Source organism: Salmo salar, chromosome 09 (assembly GCF_965601325.2).
Source record: "Salmo salar chromosome 09, fSalSal1, whole genome shotgun sequence".
NCBI classification, from domain to species: Eukaryota; Metazoa; Chordata; class Actinopteri; order Salmoniformes; family Salmonidae; genus Salmo; species Salmo salar.
In genome coordinates, this window is record NC_138299.1 from 101,930,829 (window position 1) to 101,956,670 (window position 25,842).

A 25,842-nucleotide genomic window follows, 5' to 3' on the forward strand; every position below is an offset into this window, starting at 1 on the left:
TCTATATACAGTGTGTGCAAAAGGCATGAGGAGGTAGGCAATAAATAGGCCATAGGAGCGAATAATTACAATTTAGCAGATTAACACTGGAGTGATAAATGAGCATATGATGATGTGCAAGTAGAAATACTGGTGTGCAAAAAAGCAGAAAAGTAAGTAAAATAAAAACAGTGTGGGGATGAGGTAGGTAGATTGGGTGGGCAATTTACAGATGGACTATGTACAGCTGCAGCGATCGGTTAGCAGCTCAGGTAGCTGATGTTTAAAGTTGGTGAGGGAAATATAAGTCTCCAACTTCAGCGATTTTTGCAATTCGTTCCAGTCACTGGCAGCAGAGAACATGAAGGAAAGGCGGCTAAATGAGGTGTTGGCTTTGGGGATGATCAGTGAGATATACCTGCTGGAACGTGTGCTACGGTGGGTGTTGTTATCGTGACCAGTGAGCTGAGATAAGGCGGAGCTTTACATAGCATAGACTTATAGATGACCTGGAGCCAGTGGGTCTGGCGACGAATATGAAGCGAGGGCCAGCCGACTAGAACATAGAGGTCGCAGTGGTGGGTGGTATAAGGTAATTTATTAACAAAACGGATGGCACTGTGATAGACTGCATCCAGTTTGCTGAGTAGATTAATGGAAGCTATTTTGTAGATGACATCGCCGAAGTCGAGGATCGGTAGGATAGTCAGTTTTACTAGGGTAAGTTTGGCGGCATGAGTGAAGGAGGCTTTGTTGCGAAATAGAAATCCGATTCTAGATTTGATTTTGGATTGGAGATGTTTAATATGAGTCTGGAAGGAGAGTTTACAGTCTAACCAGACACCTAGGTATATATAGTTGTCCACATATTCTAGGTCGGAGCCGTCCAGGGTAGTGATGCTAGCCGGGTGGGCAGGTGCGGGCAGCGAATGGTTGAAAAGCATGCATTTGGTTTTACTTGCGTTTAAGAGCAGTTGGAGGACGCAGAAGGAGTGTTGTATGGCATTGAAGCTCGTTTGGAGGTTTGTTAACACAGTGTCCAAGGAAGGGCCAGAAGTATACAGAATGGTGTCGTCTGCGTAGAGGTGGATCAGGGAATCGCCCGCAGCAAGAGCGACATCATTGATATATACAGAGAAAAGAGTCGGCCCGAGAATTGAACCCTGTGGTACCCCCATAGAGACTGCCAGAGGTCCGGACAACATGCCCTCCGATTTGACATAGTGAACTCTGTCTAAGAAGTAGTTGGTGAACCAGGTGAGGCAGTCATTAGAAAAACCAAGGCTATTGAGTCTGCCGATAAGAATACGGTGATTGACAGAGTCGAAAGCCTTGGCCAGTTCGATGAAGACGGCTGCACAGTACTGTCTTTAATCGATGGCGGTTATGATATTGTTTAGTACCTTGAGCGTGGCTGAGGTGCACCCGTGACCGGCTCGGAAACCGGATTGCACATTGGAGAAGGTACGGTGGGATTCGAAATGGTCAGTGATCTGTTTATTAACTTGGCTTTCGAAGACTTTAGATAGGCAGGGCAGGATGGAAATAGTTTAACAGTTTGGGTCTAGGGTGTCACCCCCTTTGAAGAGGGGGATGACCGCTGCAGCTTTCCAATCTTTAGGGATCTCGGACGTTGAACAGGCTGGTAATAGGGGTTGCAACAATGGCGGCGGATAGTTTTAGAAAGAGAGGGTCCAGATTGTCTAGCCCAGCTGATTTGTACGGGTCCAGGTTTTGCAGCTCTTTCAGAACATCTGCTATCTGGATTTGGGTGAAGGAGAAGCTGGGGAGGCTTGGGCGAGTAGCTGTTGGCGGAGCTGTTGGCCGGGGTTGGAGTAGCCAGGAGGAAGGCATGGCCAGCCATTGAGAAATGCTTATTGAAATTTTCGATTATCATGGATTTATCGGTGGTGACCGTGTTACCTAGCCTCAGTGCAGTGGGCAGCTGGGAGGAGGTGCTCTTATTCTCCATGGACTTTACAGTGTCCCAAACGTTTTTGGAGTTAGAGCTACAGGATGCAAATTTCAGCTTGAAAAAGCTAGCCTTTGCTTTCCTGACTGACTGTGTGTATTGGTTCCTGACTTCCCTGAACAGTTGCATATCGTGGGGACTTTTCGATGCTCTGCATCACCTGGTCAGAGCAACCTGCCCAGAGCAACCTGCCAGGTAGGATGCAATCCAAGAGTGTGCAGATCCTGAGATGACCCAGCCCTGGGAGAGTGGAAAGGAGGATCTGATGGTTCACGGTGTCCTAGGCAGCCGATAGACCTAGGAGGATGAGAACACAGGAGAGAGAGTCAGCTTTGGCAGTGCGGAGAGCCCCGTGACAAAGAGAAAGGAAAGGGACGGGGGATACCTAGTTAGTTTTAAAACTGAATGCACTCCTCTGAATCAGAGGGGTGCAGGGGGCTGCCTTAAATCAACATCCAGGTCGTCGGCACCCGGGGAACTTCTTATGACGGGGATTGATTTTGACAATAGCCAGTGAAAAATCAGAGCGCCAAATTCAAAACAACAAATCTAATAATTTCAATTTCTCAAACATACGTCTATGTTACACTAAGCACACTTTGCACACTTTGCAATAATCTGAGTGCTGCGCTCAGAAAAACACACTAGATACCCGCCATTTTGGAGTCATCTAAAATCATAAATTGCATTAGAAATATTCACTTACCTTTGATGATCTTCATCAGAAGGCACTTCCAGAAATCCCAGGTCCACAATAAATGTTGTTTTGTTCGATAAAGTCCATAATTTATGTCCAAATACCTCGTTGTTTGCGCGTTCAGTAAGCTACTCCAAATGTAGGAAGCGCGCGGAAAATTTCACGACCAAAAGTCTAAAAAAGTTATAGTTACGTTCGTTGAAACATGTCAAACGTTGTAAAGCATCAATCTTTAGGGCCTTTTTAACGTAAAACTTCAATAATATTCCAACCGGACGATTCCAATGTTATGGAACACAGCTACCTCCTCACGCGAAGGCGCGCCACTAAACTCATGTCATTTTCTGGGTCACCAACTTCCCGGCCTTCTTGCTCGCTCACTGTTCACTGCAAAAGGCTGAAAAAAGGTTCTAAAGACTGTTGACATCTAGTGGAAGCCTTAGGAAGTGCAAAATGAAACCTAAGTCACTGTGTGTTAGATAGGCAATGACTTGAAAAGATTCCAAGCATCAGATTTGCCACTTCCTGGTTGGATTTTTCTCAGGTTTTTGCCTGCCATATGAGTTCTGTTATACTCACAGACATCATTCAGTTTTAGAAACTTCAGAGTGTTTTCTATCCAAATCGACTAATAATATGCATATCCTTGCTTCTGAGTTTGAGTAGCAGGCAGTTTAATATGGGCACGTATTTCATCCGAATGTGAAAATACTGCCCCCTACACATAAGAGGTTAACTGCCTTGCTCAGGGGCAGAACAGATTTTTACCTTGTCAGCTCGGGGATTTGATCCAGCAACCTTCCAGTTACTGGCTCAACGCTCTAACACTGCCTTGCAGTCTCTGTTGAGTGACCTGTCTTGAAGCCTGACTGGATAGGATCAAGAAGGTCGTTCTGAGAGATAACGAGAAAGTAGATCAGAGACAGCAAGCTCAAGTGTTTTGGAAAGAAAAGGGATGTAGGTCTATAGTTTGACGTCAGAAAAGTCAAGTGTTGGTTTCTTGAGGGGAGCGGCTCAGGCCATTTTGAAGTCAGAGGGGAGGCAGCCAATGGTCAGGGATGAGTTAATGAGGGAAGTGAGGAATGGGAGAAGGTCTCCGGAGATGGTATGTAGAAAGGAGGTGGATGGGGGTTGTCGGCCAGCCAGACCTCACTAGTCGCAGGATGTCATCTGGGAGAGAGGGGAGAAAGGTCAATGCATAGGGAAGTTGTGTTTAAAGTGGTAGAAAGTGGCTTTAGCAGCAGATACAGAGGAAGAGAAGGTTCAGACGAGGCTGTGAAAGGATGATAGGGCCTCCGGAACTTGAGTTTTCCTCAATTTTTCGCTCAGCTGCCCGCAGCCCTGTTCTGTAAACTCGCAATGAGTCAGCCACGGAGCAGGAAAGGTGGGCCAAGCCGGCTGGGAGGAAAGGGGACAGTGCAAGTCCTTGGATGAGGAAAGGGAGAGAAGGATTTAGCAGAAGGGAAAGATGATAGGATAGACGAGGAGAGAGTAGTGGGAGAGAGAAGATTGCGACGGCGCATGACCATCTGGGTAGGGGCTGAGTGGTTAGGGTTGGAGGAAAGATAGACAGAAAAGGAAAACAAAGTAGTGATCAGAGACCTGGAGGGGGGTTACAGTGAGATTAGTAGGAGAACAGAGACATGGAGAGGGGTTACAGTAAGATTAGTAGGAGAACAGAGACCTGGAGGGGGGTTACAGTGAGATTAGTAGGAGAACAGCCTCTAGTAAAGATGAGGTGAAGTGTATTGCCTGCCTTGTGAGTTGGAGGGGATTGGGAAAGGGTGAGGTCAAAAGAGGCAAGGAAGGGAAAGAAATGAATCAAAAAGCCAGACATCGGCAGATTGAAGTCGCCAAGTACGAAGAGTGGTGAGCCATCGTTGGAAAATTAGCTTATCAAGGTGTCAAGCTCATTGAGGAACTCTCCCAGGGCACCTGGTGGGCGATAGATGAGATGGACATGTGAGAGAGCGAGAGAAGAGAACATCTCCAAAGAAATGTGTAGACCTGTGCGTCACCACGGCGACCAGATCCTCTCGGACTATGAGAGAAAACGTCAGATGAAGAAAGAGTAGCTGGAGTAGCAGTGTTCTCTGGGGTGATCCATGTTTCCATCAGGGCCCAAAATGTTTTAAAAGGGACTGAAGGGCAGCATATGCTGAGATGAACTAACTGTTCCTGACCTGCAGATCGGCAGTTCCAAACGTTGCCAGAGACCAGGAATTCCACATGGGCTGTGAGTGCAGGGTACACTATATTAGAAGGGTTGCAGCCAAGGGGTGGGGAGTGTCTGTAAAGCCAACAGGGAGAGGAGTGAACAGGTGTTGAAAGGACAGTTGACAAAGCTGCAAAAGAGCAAAATGAGATGTTCATAAAACAACTAGATAAGATAATGAAGTGAGAGAGTGGTGAGGAGTGGTGAGGAGTCTCTCTCTCTCTCTCTCTCTCTCTCTCTCTCTCTCTCTCTCTCTCTCTCTCTCTCTCTCTCTCTCTCTCTCTCTCTCTCTCTCTCTCTCTCTCTCTCTCTCTCTCTCTCTCTCTCTCTCTCTCTCTCTCTCTCTCTCTCTCTCTCTCTCTCTCTCTCTCTCTCTCTCTCTCTCTCCTCTCTCTCTCTCTCTCTCTCTCTCTCTCTTTCCTTCCTTCACCAACTCGACTGAACCGTCACAATTTTGCAACAAAACTGCCGCTGATAAACCAAGGGAGACTGAAGTACTAACACTAATTGCTAATTGCCTAGCAAAGGTGGAGAGCACACCTCCCTGTGTTAATTGCTGATTGCCTAGGAGAGGTGGAGAGCCCACCTCCCTGTACTAATTGCTGATTGCCTAGGAGAGGTGAAACCACTCCCCCTCCAATACAGCCACTGATTATCAAAACACGTCTTTCAAATCAGTTTTAAAATATGTTCACTGATCAATTGAGATCAAAAGAAACATAAAGTCAACAGTGATGCTCTCTTTGGAGGGAGCGTCGCCTCTCATCTCCAGTCATCACCTCCCAAGGTGAAGGAGCCATACGTCCAACTATTACTACTCTTCTTAGAGATAACCCTTCTGCATATTATCCAACACTTATGTATGGTTTAGTGAGCAGGTCACTCCCCCTGCTTGCTGTAACAGCTGCTGAAACGCTGAACCCCCCTCCCCCCACCTCTCTAAACCGGGTTCTGAAGACTATGTTGTGGTCTCAAATGGATCCTATTCCCTATTTAGTGCACTACTTTTAAGCAGAGCCCATAGGGAATGCCATAGGGATCTAGTCAAAAGTAGTGCACTAAATAGGGAATAGGATGCCATTTGTGTCATGTATTCTCTGGTGTTGCTTGCTGTCAGTTTCCCCCTCTGCTTATGAGTCTTGGTGATGACCTCCCGTTCTGCCTCTGCCGGGGTCACATGAATAATTTACTCTTTAAATTTAGCCTGGCTCTGACATTTAAGATGTTTGATGCCCAAGGGCTTCCTCTTAGCAGAGTAGATATTGTTATTTTCCCCCCAGTGCATCATCTGATAAAGTACAAAGTGCAGACAATGTAGTTGATATTAAATCCCTTTTTTTTTTTTTTTACTCCTCTGATATCCCTTCATGCGCCGTAGATACTTAAACCCCATATGTTAATTGTTTGTGACTGACGCCAAGTGATGTACTGGGAAGATGAGGATGTAAACAGGATGTAAACAGGATGTAAACAATAATGTAGTGACACATTATGATTATTCCATATATCCTTAATCCAGTATCATTTATCCTGCTCGTTGCTAAACTAATTGATGTGTATCTACTCATGTAAAACATCAACTAAAGGTTAAGTGTTTACATTACTTTTAATTAAAATACTTTATTTGTAATTGTATTTTTATTAGAAGGTTTACTGGTTCATACAGAACCAAATCATTACTAAATCATTAAGCATTTCACTACACCCGCAATAACATCTGCTAAACACATGTATGTGACCAATAAAATGTTATTTGATTTGATGTACATGATGTAGATGTTGACGTTGAATTGTTAAATTCCACTTCTCATGTATGGCTTACACCTGATTCCCAACGTTTAATCCTCTCTTATAATACACAGAGAAAAATATCTTATTTACTGGCATAACAGAGTGATTTAGGGCTTCTAACCACTAGCAGAGATAAAACCAAATAAGGTGTGGATTCAATCCGTATTGCATGAAGATCAGTGTTAAAATGTTAAAGGTAATTTCTGATAGAACTGACGTTGTGCTGCGTTTACCGTTGAATGCAGTCTCTGCGACCGCGGGAACATTGCCTTTAATCGTCGATCGTGCTATAAACAGGATCTTCAACTCTACGGTTTGAATAAAGCCCTATTTAATGGAGCCGTTCAATATCTTCGACCCATCTGACAACGTCAATACGAGCCAGTTCCTTCACACCATTCCTTTCAGTTGTCTAGTCCACCCTCTGTCGTCTCCACAACCTCCTTCAACATTACTTTTACTTTAAAAGACTTCGTCTTTGAATGTTTTAACTTCCGCATCTTTTTTTGCATCTGATCTGGCTTTTTTTTTGTCTTTTCTTCAAGGACAGTTGAAGTCTTCCTGCTGCCAAGAACTGTCAGAGATTTCGCATTGCGGTTTTCAAAAGGTGAGAGGACACCAATTAGAATGCCATCCCCTGCCATGAGCCAGTGGCACAGCTTGCCACAGGAAGTGGGATGCCTGACTTCCTGCAAGGGGTCACAGCTGTTGGTGGAGAGGCTGAGAGGCTGCCACTGCCAACCAATACGTGAACCGTTTAGCGTCGAAGCAGGTTGAGGAAGCAGGGTGACACTCATTTGAATCGCAAAGAAGGGGGAAAAAGTGTCTCAATGTCACCAATAAATTTACATGATTTCATAACATCTGCCACAGGACTTTGGTGGAATTAGAGGAGCATGTAGACGTCAAAAGAGTTCAGGGGGAGGCACAACTGGAAGTGTTGAGCACTTGGCAGCAAAAGTTTATCTTGACTCTTGTTCACAGTGGAAGTATCCTTAGAAGCAACACTAGTTGTGTATATGATACCGAGACAGAACATGCAATATTTGATAAGTGCCCTTTTGCAGAGAATCGGTTCATCTATATATTCTTTCTTTTTGGTTTTTAAGAACAACAAGTAGTGCTGAGCAATTAGATATTTTTGAGGTCCGTTCGATTTCGGTTTGATTATAAAAAAAATGAAAAAATCACAGATTTTTTGGTTTTGATTTGTAATGTTTTTTTAAACATGCATTATGTCGGTAAAAGTCCCGTGATGGTAGTGAGTGTACATTACTGCTTATCATTTATTAGCCATCATTGATTCACATTACTTTAATACATTTCAGTTGTTGTGTACATTACATTTGTTTTATTTGATTACTTTATTATTTGATTCCAAGTCATCATCTCATCTCTATACGAAGATGCTGCCTATGCTGTCTGACAGAAATCACTATTTTGTAGTTCTTCAAAGTAAATAAGGCATACTTTTATGACTGCTGAATGACAACTATCAAACACTTAGATCTTGGTAGAGATACTTCCTGAAGCAACAACTGCTCACCATATCCCCTCACAATCACACATTATTTATTCTCTTCCGTAGGAGGTTTAAAAGAAACACACACAGACCAGCATTGTAGTAAAGTACCACGTTTTTTTGTGCTAAACTATGTAAAATATTGACCTGTTGGAAACTACAACTCCCTACTACAACAAACAGTTTGGCCTGGATCTGATTTGTCTCCAGAGAAACTGTGCAATGAGCGCATCGAGCTCACAACAAAAACAAATAATTGAACCAACATCGGTCAATTAGTTATTTAAAAACGAAAAATAACTGACATTTCAATTAATCGCTCAGCACTAGCATCATTTGAAAATATTGCTAAATGTAAACTTGATCTTCAAGATAATGAAAAATAACTTTTTGTGTTTATTAAGGCATTTCCTCTGTGTCTGGACGTGATAATCTTTACCTGAGGTGAACCACTGGAAGTGTCAGGGATGAAGACGGTGTGGGATTGGCTCCTGCTATGAGCAGCTGTCTGACTATGCCCATATATGTCTCAACCCAATTACGTTTTACTGATCGCCAGTCACTCTGCTGCCACACAGTCAAAACCATTAATCTCTCTGGCTGAGTGCTTGGCTATGTGTTAACAGCCTGGCCGCACCTCACTGTTCACCTGTCTGACCATCTCAAACAAAACTATGCCAATCCTCCTGACTTACAGTGCATTCGGAAAGTATTCAGACCCCTTGACTTATTCCACATTTTGTTACTTTACAGCCTTATTTTAAAATTGATTATATTGTTGTTTTTTTACTCATCAATCTACACACAATACACCATAATGACAAAGCAAAAACTGTTTTTGGGACATTTTTGCAAATGTGTTAAGAATAAAAAACTGAAATATCACATTTACATAAGTATTACAGCCTTGAGTCTTCAAATCAAATCAAATTTATTTTTATATAGCCCTTCGTACATCAGCTGATATTCTCAAAGTGCTGTACAGAAACCCAGCCTAAAACCCCAAACAGCAAGCAAAGCATGTGAAAGAAGCACGGTGGCTAGGAAAAACTCCCTAGGAAAAACTCCCTAGAAAGGCCAAAAACCTAGGAAGAAACCTAGAGAGGAACCAGGCTATGAGGGGTGGCCAGTCCTCTTCTGGCTGTGCAGGGTGGATATTATAACAGAACATGGTCAAGATGTTAAAATGTTAAAATGTTCATAAATGACCAGCATGGTCAAATAATAATAATCATAGTAGTTGTCGAGGGTGCAACAAGCACGTCCGGTGAACAGGTCAGGGTTCCATAGCCGCAGGCAGAACAGTTGAAACTGGAGCAGCAGCACGGCCAGGTGGACTGGGGACAGCAAGGAGTCATCATACCAGGTAGTCCTGAGGCATGGTCCTAGGGCTCAGGTCCTCCGAGAGAAAGACAGAAAGAGAGAAAGAGAGAATTAGAGAGAGCATATTTAAATACACACAGGACACCGGATAAGACAAGAGAAATACTCCAGATGTAACAGACTGACCCTAGCCCCCCGACACATAAACTACTGCAGCATAAATACTGGAGGCTGAGACAGGAGGGATCAGAAGACACTGTGGCCCCATCCGATGATACCCCCGGACAGGGCCAAACAGGCAGGATATAACCCCACCCACTTTGCCAAAGCACAGCCCCCACACCACTAGAGGGATGTCTCCAACCACCAACTTACCGTCCTAAGACAAGGCCGAGTATAGCCCACAACGATCTCCGCCATGGCACAACCCAAGGGGGGGGCGCCAACCCAGACAGGAAGACCACGTCAGTGACTCAACCCACTCAAGTGACGCACCCCTCCCATGGACGGCATGGAAGAACACCAGTAGGCCAGTGACTCAGCCCCTGTAAAAGGGTTAGAGGCAGAGAATCCCAGTGGAAAGAGGGGAACCGGCAAGGCAGAGACAGCAAGGGCGGTTCGTTGCTCCAGCCTTTCCGTTCACCTTCACACTCCTGGGCCAGACTATACTTAATCATAGGACCTACTGAAGAGATAAGTTTTCAGTAAAGACTTAAAGGTTGAGACTGAGTCTGCGTCTCTCACATTGGTAGGCAGACCATTCCATAAAAATGGAGCTCTATAGGAGAAAGCCCTACCTCCAGCCGTTTGCTTAGAAATTCTAGGGACAATTAGGAGGCCTGCGTCTTGTGACCATAGCGTACGTGTAGGTATGTACGGCAGGACCAAATCGGAAAGATAGGTAGGAGCAAGCCCATGTAATGCTTTGTAGGTTAGCAGTAAAACCTTGAAATCAGCCCTTGCCTTAACAGGAAGCCAGTGTAGGGAGGCTAGCACTGGAGTAATATGATCAAATTTTTTGGTTCTAGTCAGGATTCTAGCAGCCGTATTTAGCACTAACTGAAGTTTATTTAGTGCTTTATCCGGGTAGCCGGAAAGTAGAGCATTGCAGTAGTCCAGCCTAGAAGTAACAAAAGCATGGATTAATTTTTCTGCGTCATTTTTGGACAGAAAATTTCAGATTTTTGCAATGTTACGTAGATGGAAAAAAGCTGTCCTTGAAACAGTCTTGATATGTTCTTCAAAAGAGAGATCATGGTCCAGAGTAACGCCAAGGTCCTTCACAGTTTTATTTGAGACGACTGTACAACCATCCAGATTAATTGTCAGATTCAACAGAAGATCTCTTTGTTTCTTGGGACCTAGAACAAGCATATCTGTTTTGTCCGAGTTTAAAAGTAGAAAGTTTGCAGCCATCCACTTCTTTATGTCTGAAACACAGGCTTCTAGCGAGGGCAATTTTGGGGCTTCACCATGTTTCATTGAAATGTACAGCTGTGTGTCGTCCGCATAGCAGTGAAATTTAACATTATGTTTTCGAACGACATCCCCAAGAGGTAAAATATATAGTGAAAACAATAGTGGTCCTAAAACGGAACCTTGAGGAACACCGAAATTTACAATTGATTTGTCAGAGGACAAACCATTCACAGAGACAAACTGATATCTTTCCGACAGATAGGATCTAAACCAGGCCAGAACTTGTCCATGTAGACCAATTTGGGTTTCCAATCTCTCCAAAAGAATGTGGTGATCGATGGTATCAAAAGCGGCACTAAGATCTAGGAGCACGAGGACAGATGCAGAGCCTCGGTCTGACGTCATTAAAAGGTCATTTACCACCTTCACTTCACAAGTGCAGTCTCAGTGCTATGATGGGGTCTAAAACCAGACTGAAGTGTTTCGTATACATTGTTTGTCTTCAGGAAGGCAGTGAGTTGCTGTGCAACAGCTTTTTCTAAAATTTTTGAGAGGAATGGAAGATTCGATATAGGCCGATAGTTTTTTATAATTTCTGGATCAAGATTCGGCTTTTTCAAGAGAGACTTTATTACTGCCACTTTTAGTGAGCTTGGTACACATCCGGTGGATAGAGAGACGTTTATTATGTTCAACATAGGAGGGCCAAGCACAGGAAGCAGCTCTTTCAGTAGTTTAGTTGGAATAGGGTCCAGTATGCAGCTTGAGGGTTTGGAGGCCATGATTATTTTCATCATTGCGTCAAGAGATATAGTACTAAAACACTTTAGTATCTCCCTTGATCCTAGGTCCTGGCAGAGTTGTGTATACTCAGGACAATGGAGCTTTGGAGGAATACCCAGATTTAAAGAGGAGTCTGTAATTTGCTTTCTAATGATCATGATCTTTTCCTCAAAGAAGTTCATAAATGTATTACTGCTGAAGTGAAAGCCATCCTCCATTTGCGAAGGCTGCTTTTTAGTTAGCTTTGCGACAGTATCAAAAAGAAATTTCGGATTGTTCTTATTTGGAAAGTTGGAAAAATAGGATGATTGAGCAGCAGTGAGGGCTCTTCGATACTGCACGGTACTGTCTTTCCAAGCTAGTCGGAAGACTTCCAGTTTGGTGTGGCGCCATTTCCGTTCCAATTTTCTGGAAGCTTGCTTCAGAGCTCGTGTATTTTCTGTATACCAGGGAGCTAGTTTCTTATGACAGATGTTTTTAGTTTTTAGGGGTGCAACTGCATCTAGGGTATTGCGCAAGGTTAAATTGAGTTCCTCGGTTAGGTGGTTAACTGATTTTTGTCCTCTGACGTCCTTGGGTAGGCAGAGGCAGTCTGGAAGGGCATCCAGGAATCTTTGGGTTGTCTGAGAATTTATAGCACGACTTTTAATGCTCCTTGGTTGGGGTCTGAGCAGATTATTTGTTGCAATTGCAAACGTAATAAAATGGTGGTCCGATAGTCCAGGATTATGAGGAAAAACATTTAGATCCACAACATTTATTCCATGGGACAAAACTAGGTCCAGAGTATGACTGTGGCAGTGAGTAGGTCCAGAGACATGTTGGACAAAACCCACTGAGTCGATGATGGCTCCGAAAGCCTTTTGGAGTGGGTCTGTGGACTTTTCCATGTGAATGTTAAAGTCACCAAAAATTAGAATATTATCTGCTATGACTACAAGATCCGATAGGAATTCAGGGAACTCGGTGAGGAACACTGCATATGGCCCAGGAGGCCTGTAAACAGTAGCTATAAAAAGTGAGTGAGTAGGCTGCATAGATTTCATGACTAGAAGCTCAAAAGACGAAAATGTCATTGTTTTTTTTTTTTGTAAATTGAAATTTGCTATCGTAAATGTTAGCAACACCTCCGCCTTTGCCGGATGCACGGGGGGTATGGTCACTAGTGTAACCAGGGGGTGAGGCCTCATTTAACACAGTAAATTCATCAGGCTTAAGCCATGTTTCAGTCAGGCCAATCACATCAAGATTATTATCAGTGATTAGTTCATTGACTATAACTGCCTTGGAAGTGAGGGATCTAACATTAAGTAACCCAATTTTGAGATGTGAGGTATCACAATCTCTTTCAATAATGGCAGGAATGGAGGAGGTCTTTATACTAGTGAGATTGCTAAAGCGAACACCGCCATTTTTAATTTTGCCCAACCTAGATCGAGGCACAGACACGGTCTCAATGGGGAAAGCTGAGCTGACTACGCTGACTGTGCTAGTGGCAGACTCCACTAAGCTGGCAGGCTGGCTAACAGCCTGCTGCCTGGCCTGCAACCTAACAGCCTGCTGCCTGGCCTGCACCCGTCTTCTTCGGTATAACGCTACAAGCTTGGCACACCTGGTATTTGGGGAGTTTCTCCCATTCTTCTCTGCAGATCCTCTCAAGCTCTGTCAGGTTGGATGGGGAAGGTCGCTGCATTTCTATATTCAGTTCTCTCCAGAGATGTTAGATCGGGCTCAAGTCCAGGCTCTGGCGGGACTGCTGAAGGACATTTAGAGACTTGTCCTGAAGCAACTCCTGCGTTGTCTTGGCTGTGTGCTTAGGGTTGTTGTCCTGTTGGGAGGTGAACCTTCGCCCCAGTCTGAGGTCCTGAGCGCTCTGGGGCAGGTTCTGATCATGGATCTCTCTGTACTTTGCTCCGTTCATCTTTCCCTCAATCCTGACTAGTCTTCCAGACCCTGCTACTGAAAAACATCCCCACAGCATGATGCTGCCACCACCATGCTTCACCGTAGGGATGGTGCCAGGTTTCCTCCAGACGTGACGCTTGACATTCAGGCCAAAGAGTTTAATCTTGGTTTTATCAGTAACAGGAATCAAGTTAAGACCCAGATGCAGACATGTCAAATTGACAATGGTTTAATATTCCAACAGGGGCAGTCAATAGACAGGTCAAGGCAGGCGGGGGTCAGTAAACCAAAGGTGGGGCAAAGGTACAGGTCGGCAGGCAGGGTCAGGGTAGGCATAGGTCAACAATCCAGAGATGGGGCAAAGGTACAAGTTGGCAGGCAGGCTCAGGGTCAGGGGCAGGCAGAGTGGTCAGGCAGGCGGGCTCAGAGTCAGGACAGACAAGGGTCAAAACCAGGAGGGAGAGGAAAAGAGAGACTGGGAAAAGCAGGAGCTGATAACAAATACGCTGGTTGACTTGACAAACAAGACGAACTGGCAACAGACAAACAGAGAACACAGGTATAAATACACAGGTATAATACACAGATGGGCGAAACCTGGAAGGGGGTAGAGACAATCACAAGGACAAGTGAAACAGATCAGGGTGTGACAATCAGACCAGAGAATCTTGTTTCTCATGGTCAGAGAGTCCTTTAGGTGCCTCTTGGCAAACTCCAAGCGGGCTGTCACGTGTCTTTTACTGAGGAGTGACATCCGTCTGATCACTCTACAAAAAGGCCTTATTGGTGGAGTGCTGCAGAGATGGTTGTCCTTCTGGAAGGTTCTCCCATGTCCACAAAGGTACTCTAGAGCTCTGACACCTCCTTGACCAAAGCCCTTCTCCCTGATTGCTCAGTTTGGTCAGGTGGCCAGCTCTAGGAAGATTCTGGGTTGTTCCAATCTTCTTTCCATTTAAGAATGCCACTGTGTTCTTGGGGACCTTCAATGCTGCAGACATTTTTTGGTAGCCTTCCCTAGATCTGTGCCTCGACACAATCCTGTCTCGGAGCTCTTCAGACAATTCCTTCGAACTCGTGGCTTGGTTTTTGCTCTGAAATGCACTGTCAACTGTGGGACCTTATATAGACATGTGTGTGTATTTCCAAATCATGTCCAATCAATTGAATTTACTCTCAAACGTACAATTGTTCATTGAGAAACAAATATACTTCATGTTTTGAGTCTATGTCGAAGCTTAAATTATATTAAAATAAAATCAAAATTAAGTCTGGAAGAAAACAAACTAATTTAGATTTGAGTGTAATTCCCCTTTAATTAAATATAGTGTGCCATATAATGTGATGGTTCTGTACTGCCACTGCCCTCAGACCAACCAGAACCCTCAGACGCACAGCTAAAATGTCAAACCCTCTCCAGGGGGTTGATGCCAGTAGCAACACCTTGAGACTGAAGGGCTTTAAGGTGTGTACAGTATGGCTGTGTGTGATCTCAATGTTTAAAGTAATTGTTGTAGGTTGTGCATAATCATTGTGGAAAATATTGTATTTTGTGAATTTACTACTTTGTGTTTACAGTGCATAACGTGAGTAGATACTGTGACTGAACAGTGATATAACATGGTACTGTGACTGAACAGTGCTATATCATGGTACTGTGACTAACATGGCACAGTGATATAACATGGTACTGTGACTGAACACTCATATATCATGGTACTGTGACTAACATGGCACAGTGATATATCATGGTACAGTGACTATCATGGCACAGTGATATATCATGGTACTGTGACTAACATGGCACAGTGATATATCATGGTACTGTGACTAACATGGCACAGTGATATAACATGGTACTGTGACTAACATGGTACAGTGATATAACATAGTACTGTGACTAACATGGTACTGTGCCATATATCATGGTACTGTGACATCATGGTACTGGATACAACCCTTAGCAGTGGTATATTGGCCATATACCACAAACCCCCGAGGTGCCTTATTGCTATTATAAACTGGTTACCACCGTAATTAGAACACTAAAAATACATGTTTTGTCATACCCGTGGTATACGGTCTGATGTCAGCCAATCAGCATTCAGGGCTTTAACCACCAAGCTTATAATGTGATAACAGATACAGTGACTTAACGTAATTCATTTGGAGGTAAATGAATTTAAATGATAGTAATTGATACGTAAAATGATTGTACCTCAAACAGTGGCATTGTGCAGTACTGTCTGATATTGTCTCTAGTGTGTGATCAGTACTGTACATTTCTGTTGTTGTCTCTTGTGTGTGATCAGTACTGTGAACTTCTGTTATTGTCTCTAGTGTGTGATCTTTAAACAGGAGACAGTTTGAGTTATGTGGCATTAGTAAAGAAATTAGGAAACATGATTTATGCTTGCAAGACATTCTTCATTTGAGCAAATTAGTTTCTGTTCCCTTGCCGAACAATCTCAGAGAACAAAAAGGCCTCACTAAACTGGAACTGTGGGACCCTGTTATTCAGACTCTGATTAAGCCACTGCTCCTAAATTAACATTAGATCTGAGTCCCAAATGGTACCCTATTCCCTATATAGTGCACTGCTTTTGAACAGAACCCTATCAAAAGTAGTGCACTATATAGGGAATAGGGTGCTATTTTGGGAAAGAGACTAGAGCTGGTTCTCTATTGATTCTACTGCGTTATCACTGTTAATCACTCTGCTAGCCAGCCAATCAGGGTGGTAATAACTAAATAATGACTTTTTGTTTCATTGACACCTTTGATTGAGTCAAAAACAAAAAGGAAACTCAGGAGGTATCCATCTGTTTTTGAAATAAATCTGTTGGAATTCATCTTTTTGCTGCCTGGCTCTCCAGGCTACTAGTTTCAGTGACGTGCTACTGAATCACCTGGTGTGTGTCCCGAATGGCACTCTATTCCCTATATAGCTGCTACGGCCCGGTCAAAAGGTAGTGCACTATTAAGGAAATAGGGTGCCATTTGGAACATAACATGTTTGTTTTTTTATCTTCCCTCTCCGTCATGGCTCACTTGAACAATGGTCGTAGTATAACACGGCTGGTTAAACTGCTGGTTCAGGAAGATGGACAGGTTACGGCTGGTTAAACCGTTGATTCAGGAGGATGGACAGGTTACGGCTGGTTAAACTGCTGGTTCAGGAAGATGGGCAGGTAACGGCTGGTTAAACCGTTGATTCAGGAGGATGGACAGGTTACGGCTGGTTAAACTGCTGGTTCAGGAAGATGGGCAGGTTACGGCTGGTTAAACTGCTGGTTCATGAAGATGGGCAGGTTACGGCTGGTTAAACTGCTGGTTCATGAAGATGGACAGGTTACGGCTGGTTCAACTGCTGGTTCAGGAAGATGGGCAGGTTACGGCTGGTTAAACTGCTGGTTCATGAAGATGGGCAGGTTACGGCTGGTTAAACTGCTGGTTCAGGAAGATGGACAGGTTACGGCTGGTTAAACTGCTGGTTCAGGAAGATGGACAGGTTACGGCTGGTTAAACTGCTGGTTCATGAAGATGGACAGGTTACGGCTGGTTAAACTGCTGGTTCATGAAGATGGGCAGGTTACGGCTGGTTAAACTGCTGGATCATGAAGATGGACAGGTTACGGCTGGTTAAACTGCTGGTTAAGGAAGATGGACAGGTTACGGCTGGTTAAACTGCTGGTTCAGGAGGATGGACATGTTACAGCTGGTTAAACTGCTGGATCATGAAGATGGACAGGTTACGGCTGGTTAAACTGCTGGTTCAGGAAGATGGACAGGTTACAGCTGGTTAAACTGCTGGTTCAGGGAGATGGACAGGTTACGGCTGGTTAAACTGCTGGTTCAGGAGGATGGACAGGTTACAGCTGGTTAAACTGCTGGATCATGAAGATGGACAGGTTACGGCTGGTTAAACTGCTGGTTCAGGAAGACGGACAGGTTACGGCTGGTTAAACTGCTGGATCATGAAAATGGACAGGTTACGGGTGGTTAAACTGCTGGTTCATGAAGATGGGCAGGTTACGGCTGGTTAAACTGCTGGTTCAGGAAGATGGACAGGTTACGGCTGGTTAAACTGCTGGTTCAGGAAGATGGACAGGTTACAGCTGGTTAAACTGCTGGATCATGAAGATGGACAGGTTAGGGCTGGTTAAACTGCTGGTTCAGGAAGATGGACAGGTTACGGCTGGTTAAACTGCTGGATCATGAAGATGGACAGGTTATGGCTGGTTAAACTGCTGGTTCATGAAGATGGACAGGTTACGGCTGGTTAAACTGCTGGTTCATGAAGATGGGCAGGTTACGGCTGGTTAAACTGCTGGATCATGAAGATGGACAGGTTACGGCTGGTTAAACTGCTGGTTAAGGAAGATGGACAGGTTACGGCTGGTTAAACTGCTGGTTCAGGAGGATGGACATGTTACAGCTGGTTAAACTGCTGGATCATGAAGATGGACAGGTTACGGCTGGTTAAATTGCTGGTTCAGGAAGATGGACAGGTTACAGCTGGTTAAACTGCTGGTTCAGGGAGATGGACAGGTTACGGCTGGTTAAACTGCTGGTTCAGGAGGATGGACAGGTTACAGCTGGTTAAACTGCTGGATCATGAAGATGGACAGGTTACGGCTATTTAAACTGCTGGTTCAGGAAGACGGACAGGTTACGGCTGGTTAAACTGCTGGATCATGAAAATGGACAGGTTACGGGTGGTTAAACTGCTGGTTCATGAAAATTGGCAGGTTACGGCTGGTTAAACTGCTGGTTCAGGAAGATGGACAGGTTACGGCTGGTTAAACTGCTGGTTCAGGAAGATGGACAGGTTACAGCTGGTTAAACTGCTGGATCATGAAGATGGACAGGTTAGGGCTGGTTAAACTGCTGGTTCAGGAAGATGGACAGGTTACGGCTGGTTAAACTGCTGGATCATGAAGATGGACAGGTTATGGCTGGTTAAACTGCTGGATCATGAAGATGGACAGGTTACGGCTGGTTAAACTGCTGGTTCATGAAGATGGGCAGGTTACGGCTGGTTAAACTGCTGGTTCATGAAGATGGGCAGGTTACGGCTGGTTAAACTGCTGGATCATGAAGATGGACAGGTTACGGCTGGTTAAACTGCTGGTTCAGGAAGATGGACAGGTTACGGCTGGTTAAACTGCTGGTTCAGGAGGATGGACATGTTACAGCTGGTTAAACTGCTGGATCATGAAGATGGACAGGTTTCGGCTGGTTAAACTGCTGGTTCAGGAAGATGGGCAGGTTACGGCTGGTTAAACTGCTGGTTCATGAAGATGGGCAGGTTACGGCTGGTTAAACTGCTGGTTCAGGAAGATGGACAGGTTACGGCTGGTTAAACTGCTGGTTCAGGACGATGGACAGGTTACAGCTGGTTAAACTGCTGGATCATGAAGATGGACAGGTTACGGCTGGTTAAACTCCTGGTTCAGGAAGATGGACAGGTTACGGGTGGGTTACTCTGGTTCATGAAGATGGGCAGATTACTGGTGGGTTACGCTGGTATAGGAAGATGGGCAGGTTACTGGTGGGTTACGCTGGTATAGGAAGATGGACAGGTTACGGGTGGGTTAAGCTGGTTCAGGAAGATGGGCAAGTTACGGGTGGGTTAAGCTGGTTCAGGAAGATGGGCAGGTTACAGGTAGGTTACGCTGGTTCAGGAAGATGGACAGGTTACGGGTAGGTTACGCTGGTTCAGGAAGATTGGCAGGTTACAGGTGGGTTACTCTGGTTACTGAAGATGGGCAGGTTACGGGTAGGTTACGCTGGTTCAGGAAGATGGACAGGTTACGGGTAGGTTACGCTGGTTCAGGAAGATGGGCAGGTTACAGGTGGGTTACTCTGGTTACTGAAGATGGGCAGGTTACGGGTAGGTTACGCTGGTTCAGGAAGATGGGCAGGTTACGGCTGGTTAAACTGCTGGTTCAGGAAGATGGGCAGGTTACGGCTGGTTAAACTGCTGGATCATGAAGATGGACAGGTTACGGCTGGTTAAACTGCTGGTTAAGGAAGATGGACAGGTTACGGCTGGTTAAACTGCTGGTTCAGGAGGATGGACAGGTTACAGCTGGTTAAACTGCTGGATCATGAAGATGGACAGGTTACGGCTGGTTAAACTGCTGGTTCAGGAAGACGGACAGGTTACGGCTGGTTAAACTGCTGGATCATGAAAATGGACAGGTTACGGGTGGTTAAACTGCTGGTTCATGAAGATGGGCAGGTTACGGCTGGTTAAACTGCTGGTTCAGGAAGATGGACAGGTTACGGCTGGTTAAACTGCTGGTTCAGGAAGATGGACAGGTTACAGCTGGTTAAACTGCTGGATCATGAAGATGGACAGGTTAGGGCTGGTTAAACTGCTGGTTCAGGAAGATGGACAGGTTACGGCTGGTTAAACTGCTGGATCATGAAGATGGACAGGTTATGGCTGGTTAAACTGCTGGATCATGAAGATGGACAGGTTACGGCTGGTTAAACTGCTGGTTCATGAAGATGGGCAGGTTACGGCTGGTTAAACTGCTGGTTCATGAAGATGGGCAGGTTACGGCTGGTTAAACTGCTGGATCATGAAGATGGACAGGTTACGGCTGGTTAAACTGCTGGTTCAGGAAGATGGACAGGTTACGGCTGGTTAAACTGCTGGTTCAGGAGGATGGACATGTTACAGCTGGTTAAACTGCTGGATCATGAAGATGGACAGGTTACAGCTGGTTAAACTGCTGGTTCAGGAAGATGGGCAGGTTACGGCTGGTTAAACTGCTGGTTCATGAAGATGGGCAGGTTACGGCTGGTTAAACTGCTGGTTCAGGAAGATGGACAGGTTACGGCTGGTTAAACTGCTGGTTCAGGAAGATGGACAGGTTACAGCTGGTTAAACTGCTGGATCATGAAGATGGACAGGTCACGGCTGGTTAAACTGCTGGTTCAGGAAGATGGACAGGTTACGGGTGGGTTACTCTGATTCATGAAGATGGGCAGATTACTGGTGGGTTACGCTGGTATAGGAAGATGGGCAGGTTACTGGTGGGTTACGCTGGTATAGGAAGATGGACAGGTTACGGGTGGGTTAAGCTGGTTCAGGAAGATGGGCAAGTTACGGGTGGGTTAAGCTGGTTCAGGAAGATGGGCAGGTTACAGGTAGGTTACGCTGGTTCAGGAAGATGGACAGGTTACGGGTAGGTTACGCTGGTTCAGGAAGATTGGCAGGTTACAGGTGGGTTACTCTGGTTACTGAAGATGGGCAGGTTACGGGTAGGTTACGCTGGTTCAGGAAGATGGACAGGTTACGGGTAGGTTACGCTGGTTCAGGAAGATGGGCAGGTTACAGGTGGGTTACTCTGGTTACTGAAGATGGGCAGGTTACGGGTAGGTTACGCTGGTTCAGGAAGATGGACAGGTTACGGATGGGTTAAGCTGGTTCAGGAAGATGGGCAGGTTACGGGGGGTTACTCTGGTTACTGAAGATGGGCAGGTTACGGGGGGTTACTCTGGTTACTGAAGATGGGCAGGTTACGGGTAGGTTACGCTGGTTCAGGAAGATGGGCAGGTTATGGGTAGGTTACGTTGGTTCAGGAAGATGGGAAGATTACGGGTGTGTTACGGTGGTCGTAGTTCATGGGCCGGGGTTAGAGGTACAACTGTGGTCATAATGTGGCCTAGGGGACATACTACAGTACATTCGGAAAGTATTCAGACCCTTTTACCTTTTCCACAATTTGTTACGTTACAGGCGTACTCTAAAATTGATTAAATGTTTTTTTCCTCATCAATCTATACACAATATCCCATAATGACATAGCAAAAACAGTTTTTTAGAAATGTTTGCGTTTATTTTCAGAAGAATTCAGACGCTTTGATATGAGACTTGAAATTGAACTCAGGTGCATCCTGTTTCCATTGATTATCCTTGAGCTGTTTCTACAACTTGATTGGAATCCACTTGTGGTAAATTTAATTGATTGAACATGATTTGGAAATGGACACACCTGTCTATATAAGGTCCCACAGTTGACAGTGCATTTCAGAGCAAAAACCAAGCCATGAGGTCGAAGGAATTGTCTGAAGAGCTCTGAGACAGGATTGTGTCGAGGCTCAGATCTGGGGATGGCTACCAAAAAATGTCTGCAGCGTTGAAGGTCCCCAAGAACACAGCCCAAAGAACACAGTGGCCTCCATCATTCTTAATTGGAACCACCAAGACTCTTCCTAGATCTGGCCGCACGGCTAAACTGAGCAATCGGGGGAGAAGGGCTTTGGTCAAGGAGGTGACCAAGGAGCCGTTGGACACTCTGACAGAGCTCTAGAGTTCTTCTGTGGACATGGGAGAACCTTCCAGAAGGACAACCATCTCTGCAGCACTGCACCAATCAGGCCTTTATTGTAGAGTGGTCAGACGGAAGCCACTCCTCAGTAAAAGGCACATGACAGCCCGCTTGGAGTTTGCCAAAAGGCACCTAAAGCACTCTCTGACCATGAGAGTGTCTATCTGTCTGTGTGTGTTTTAAGTTGGTCCTGGAGGATCATCAGTGCAGTGCTTCAGAAGGCCCTCTGCCTGTTGCTGTTGGCACCATCTGCTTTGAGAGGCCAATCCATCTCTCCTGGGCTGCCATTTAACAAGACATGGGGGAGTAGAGGTGATGAGTACCCAAGATGGAGGACTTCATCATACAATCTTATATCTCCAAAGAGCCTATTAAAGGCTCTAGCTACATTCAATAACTGGCAGAAAGGCTGCAGATATAGAAGTATTTACTTCAAGCACTTTATATAAAAAATAACAATTATAATTCAATTTATGAATGAAACCTGTTCTATCAAAATGGCAATATTCTTGATGTTATGAAATATTTACACTACTGTTCTGAATTTTGGGGTCACTTAGAAATGTCCTTGTTTTTGAAAGAAAAGTACATTTTTGGTCCATTAAAATAACATCAAATTGATAAGAAATACAATGTAGACATTGTTAATGTTGTCAATGTGTAACGATGTGCGCTGAGAGTCAGGAAGCAAGTTCAGGGAGTGAGTGTAAATAAATGCAACATAAAACAAAACAAACAACACGAACAACGCACGACTAAACACTGAAACAGAAACAATAATGCCTGGGGAAGGAACCAAATGGAGTGACATATATAGGGTAATCAAGGTTGCGCTGTTCTGTGAAGGGAGTCGTACACAGAGCTGTACGAGATCTTCAGTTTCTTGGCAATTTCTCGCATGGAATAACCTTCATTTCTCAGAACAAGAATAAACTGACGAATTTCAGAAGAAAGTCTTTGTTTCTGTCCATTTTGAGCCTGTAATTGAACCCACATCTGCTGATGCTCCAGATACTCAACTAGTCTAAAGGCCAGTTGTATTGCTTCATTAATCAGCACAACAGTTTTCAGCTGTGCTAACATAATTGCAAAAGTGTTTTCTAATGATCAGTTAGTCTTTTAAAATTATAAACTTGGATTAGCTAACACAATGTGCCATTGGAACACAGGAGTGATGGTTGCTGATAATGTGCCTCTCTACGCCTATGCAGATATCCATTAAAAATCAGTAGTTTCGAGCTACAATAGTCATTTCTAACATTAACACTGTATTTCTGATCAATTTGATGTGATTTTAATGGACAAAAAATGTGCTTTTCATTCAAAAACAAGGACATTTCATTGTGACCCCAGACTTTTGAATGGTTGTGTATATTGTTTTTATAGCTGCTACAATTTAAGTAATTCTGCTTGAATGGCCCGGACTCATTGACACAGCAGTATATTCTAAATCGTTCTGTTTTGAAATACAGTAGTTTCTGAACGACTTGTTTTCAACAGCACTTGCTTGTGTACCATTGTTGTACAGTAAATAACACAGGCCAACAGTGATGCTGGTAGTAGAGGATTGTTATAGCAAAGTGGCAAAGCAGATGGATGTGAGGGGTAAAAGATCATATTTTATCCACTCTTTGAATTGAAGACTGTTTTTAAATGTTTCTGGTCTTTTCCCAAACTGCTCCTAGCCCCAAGGACAGACCCTAAAAAGCACGATGCTTTGACGATTGACTTGTGATACAAGCCAAATGTACAGCCTGATTATTACCATTCACACATAAAAGCTATTTGGTTGGTCCCCAAAAAAATCTGGATATTAGGTTTTTTAAAGACATTTGCTCATCCTTATTTTAACCAACAATCTTTTTTTGTGGACTGTCCAGAGAGACCTACATGTGTGTGTTTAATGAGTAACCAGCTGAACTTTGATCCTAATGGCACAATTCCTTATGATCCTTTATGCACAGCCTTGCAGTGGGATCAAAGAAACACAGTTTTGCCAAGGGAAATAAAACATGTATTAAAAATGAGTTTGCCTTGAACGATATATTAACAGGGTGAAAGTCATCCAATTTATTCAATTGATAAGTCGGGCAATGCCTGTAGTTCACAGACCATTTTTGTCATTCAAAAGCATAACTGCTCCAATAACTACTAAACTAATAGTTCTTTGTGCCAGAGAGAAAATATAACTTTTCTAGCCAACCCTAATGAGATATTTTCAAAGTAAAAGTCACCCAGGGCACGAGTGGGCTCAAATCTTCATCATTTGTAGGCTGTTCTGTTTCAACCCTTGGGGGATGCCTTGTCTTGTCTTTGACAACTATGAGATGATGAATGTATGGTTTAATGTAAATTACCACAATCTGGCAATAAATCATCTGATTACTTTTATCTCCTTATACAACCGACATACAGTCTGTAACCTACAGTATATCTCATAGACAAGCAACATCAATAAAGATGAACATCTAGGCTTGAGAAGGAACAAACTAAGCAATAAATGACCCTATAAAACACAGGTGTTGCTGCTGTATGAAAGCAGGGGATCAAGATGTTATCAGGATGCTAGCTATCTTACAGAATAGCAGGGGAAAGCAGGGGATAAGGATGTTATCAGGACGCTAGCTATCTGACAGATGAAAACAGAGGATCGGGATGTTATCAGGATGCTAGCTATCTTACAGAATAGCAGGGGAAAGCAGGGGATAAGGATGTTATCAGGATGCTAGCTACCTGATAGATGAAAGCAGAGGATCAGGATGTTACCAGGATGCTAGCTACCTGATAGATGAAAACGGAGAATCAGGATGTTATCAGGATGCTAGCTATCTGACAAATGAAAACAGAGGATCAGGATGGTATCAGGATGCTAGCTATCTGACAGAATAGCAGGGTAAAACAGAGGATCAGGATGTTATCAGGATGCTAGCTATCTGACAGATGAAAACAGAGGATCGGGATGGTATCAGGATGCTAGCTATCTGACAGAATAGCAGGGGAAAACAGAGGATCAGGATGTTATCAGGATGCTAGCTATCTGACAGATGAAAACAGAGGATCAGGATGTTATCAGGATGCTAGCTATCTGACAGAATAGCAGGGGAAAGCAGGGGATAAGGATGTTATCAGGACGCTAGCTAACTGACAGATGAAAGCAGGGGATCAAGATGTTATCAGGATGCTAGCTACCTGATAGATGAAAGCAGAGGATCAGGATGTTACCAGGATGCTAGCTACCTGACAAATGAAAGCAGGAGATTAGGGTGTTATCAGGATGCTAGCTAGCTATTATGTTTCATGGTGCAGGATTCAGACTTCAATTTGTGACGAGTTAAATCTGATGTTTGCAATTAATCTAATTTGGTTTGGTGGCGAGAAGCTGTATAGGCAGACAGCTGGGAAACTCTGTATGAAACTCTTTACATAAGTTCAAAAACAGATGCACTAGAATAAATAAAACCCTAATGTTCTATGGTCATACAATTTCTAACAATTTATAAACCTTTAATTGTGACCTTTTTGAAGAAGGGGAAATGGATCTGAATTCACAGAGCCCAAAGGTCCCTGTCTGGACGCACTATTGTATTGAGGCTATTTATCTTCCTTTTCATCAGTTCAGAATGTGCTTTTGATTTATTACACCTAGCATTGTCATATGGAAGATTCCCTCCCAGGTCCTAGGTCTGTCCCCGTAAGAACTTTATTAGACTAGCATTCTCATATTGAAGATTCCCTCCCAGGTCCAAGGTCTGTCCCCCTTTAGAACTAAAATGACTGTAAGTTGTGAAACTGGCCAACTGACAACTAGCAACATGATGTCACCAAAAGCTAACGTAAATATCATTACTTAAGGATCTCCTCAAGAGGTTACAGAAAAAAATATATTAAGAT